Genomic DNA, 3017 nt, shown 5'->3' with positions numbered 1-3017 from the left:
TTTTTTTTTTTTTTTTTTTTTTTTTTTTTTTTGAGACTAGTCTCACTGTGTTACCCAGGCTGGAGTGCAGTGCAGTGGTGTGATAATAGCTCAATAGCTTCTAGACTCAAGCAATCCTCCTGCCCCAGCCTGCCGAGTAGCTAAGCCTACAGGCATGTATCACCACACTCAGCTGATTTTAAAAATGTTTTTATAGAGACAGGATTACACTATTTGCCTAGCCTAGTCTTGAACACCTGGACTCAAGACATCCTCCAGCCTCAGCCTTCCAAAACACTAGACTTACAGGTGTGATCCACCACACCTGGCCAACTGATAGTCCTAAAGTGGAAATCAGATCACATCATTATCCTTTTTTAGGCCATTTGTTTACTATTACCAGAGTAAAACCCAGACTCTACTGAGGCCAGCAAGCCTCTGCCTATCTTGGCAACCTCACCTGCACCACTGTTCCCTTGTTCTTTCTGCTCTAGACTCATGGTCCTGTCTCCTTCCTCTCTGCAAAACATTCACTTAGAGACCTGAGCGAAACCAAGCATAGCCAGACCTTATAGTAGCAGGCGATATTTTACAGTGAAGGCTGAAGGGCAGAAAAAAATGGGAAATAAAAACAGAAAAAATGCTATCTTACTTTATAGCCAGCCAATCTGTTTTCCTCTTACAAGGGCTCCAGGCAGACATATTCTAATGTTTTAGGACAATTAGAAATCTTGCTTTGATGCCTGGCAAAATACAGGTTGCATATTAAGAGGAGCATGTATTGCATAGCCAAGTTGCCAGTATGCATTTGATTGCCCTGAGCATCTTCAAGCATTTGTGTTTGTCCTGCATGCAGCACAGAAAACTTCCTCTTCTTCCAGTCAAAGGGCAAGGCCCCAGAGAAATTCATATGCGATTTAAGTGTGTTCTTGGTCAGGATAGCTATTTGCATTCAAAGGAAGTCATTTCTGAAGCATTCCTCTCAGAATTCCAATTAGAGATTTAAAACACACGCACGTAAATGAGAACGCTTTAAAACAAGGTGTAGAACCATATTGAGGTTACTAACTTAATGTTTGAGCCATCAAATAAATGTTCCATAGTAGTTCATAACACATTTTAAGTTATGTCTAGGTTGGTTTGGGTTAATAGTCCCTTTAATTATTCTAATGAGGCTTCCTTGCTTGCCAAGCTATATTCTCTTTCCATTTAGCCTCATCACACTACTGTATATTTTTTATGGGCTCCCTAAAATTGGTGCTAAGGGAGTCAGCTGTGTCCAGGAAAGAAAAGAGTTTATCTGTGACTCTGAATCCATGTATTGATTCCACAAAGATTGAAGAGCACCTATGGTGTACCAGGCACTGGGTGGGCTGTGCACCAGGACAAGGCACAGATTCCTCCTTGTAAGAGTCTATGATCTGGCTAGGGGTTACTAGGCAATTTGCATGCAGAGCGTAACTGATCAGGAAAGGGGTGGAAGCAGTGCAGCATGTTTCAGGAAGGTGTCCGGGAGTGTTGTGTAGAAGCTGAGACACAAGGAAAAGTCAGAATAAGCCAGGCAGAGGAGTGAGTGTCTCCAGCAGAGGAAAGAGCCTGAGCAAAGACCCGGAGGGGGTGGGTGCCCAGGCAGCGTGAGCATCCCAGCTGCGCCAGCCTCCATCAGGTGTTATATTTTGAGCTCGTGGGCCCCCATTCACCTGAGTCTCAGGTTCCCAGATTTTTATTCCCTCTAGCTCACCTGTGGGGCACGCTTTTGTCATTCTCAGACTTCAATTTCGAATAAGAAATCTTTAAGAGGCATCCCCCAGCCCCCACCCCCAACCCCCAGAAAAAAAGTATTTTTATCTTGCCAGGGCTAGATTCAAATAATAAGAATGTTGTGAAGTATGAAATGCACAGCCAACGGGAATGTAATTTAAAAGAAACTTATTTTAATAACAATAACCCTGGACTTATAAAACAATTTAGGGCCAAAAAGAGTAACCTTAATTTTTTTCACTTGTCCTTCACTGCATTTTTCTAGAACATAAGCTTTACCAGGGCAAGAACCTTTGTTTTGCTTCACTAATGTTTCCCAACTGCTAGAATGTAAGCACATAATAGTCATTCAGTAAATATTTGTTGACTATATAAGAAACGTTATGGGGGCTATTATGTTCTATGGAGGTTTCCCATATCCTGGGAAATCTTGATTATCAAGGACCATGGTGGTCCTTGAAAGATGAGGGAGGGTTTCCCCAGAATGGATTACAGCAGTTTTAATACGGCAAATAAACCAAGGACAAGGCTGTTAAAAAAAGAGGGGTGTGTGGACAGAGAGAACATAGAACAAAGGATTTCAATACATTATTCTGTCCCGCACAGTACTGTGCAATCATTACAATCATTCTTCATTCACAAGCCAGTTAAGAAAATACTCCTAAGAGAAGCCCAAGGACTCAGGGCCAAATACCCAGCACTGGCAACATTTGCCCACACTTCGTGACAGTAAGTAGAAAGCAAGGAACCTTGGCCTGGCACGTTGGTTGCTTCAAGCTCACTTTGGCTGGAAGGCAGGGAGCCTCAGTCCTTGCCAGCACTGGTTTGAATCCTAAGTGAACTCCCCTGGCTTCGGGCCAAATCTTTCTGGTGTGTGAACCCTTCAACCTCCTGCCACTGCAAGGCTTTCTTCTCCCCTCACCTCAAACCCCTAGGAAACTTCTCTGAAACTTCAAAAGTTACTCACTCAGACACTGCTTCGTTGGTTGGAATATAAATGTCCAAGAGTCTTGACATCTTCTATGGGGATCTTTAAAGAAGACTTCAAAGAAAGAGCTCTCCTGCTTTGAGAATTTCCCACATAATAAGTGAAAATAATTGCCCCTTTCTATACGTCGCTTTTCTCATCCAGAGGGACTGGTATATTAAAAGGCCTGAGAGAGCGCCAGTGAATATACTCACGAGCCTGTGCTGTGCCTTGGAGCCACGGAGCCAGAGATGGTGTGGTCGCCGGCATCCTCCAGCCCCTTTCGGCCCTTATGTAACAATATGTGGAC

This window comes from Piliocolobus tephrosceles, chromosome 15, assembly GCF_002776525.5.
Source record: "Piliocolobus tephrosceles isolate RC106 chromosome 15, ASM277652v3, whole genome shotgun sequence".
Taxonomy (NCBI): domain Eukaryota; kingdom Metazoa; phylum Chordata; class Mammalia; order Primates; family Cercopithecidae; genus Piliocolobus; species Piliocolobus tephrosceles.
Note: the sequence above shows the minus strand (reverse complement) of the source record.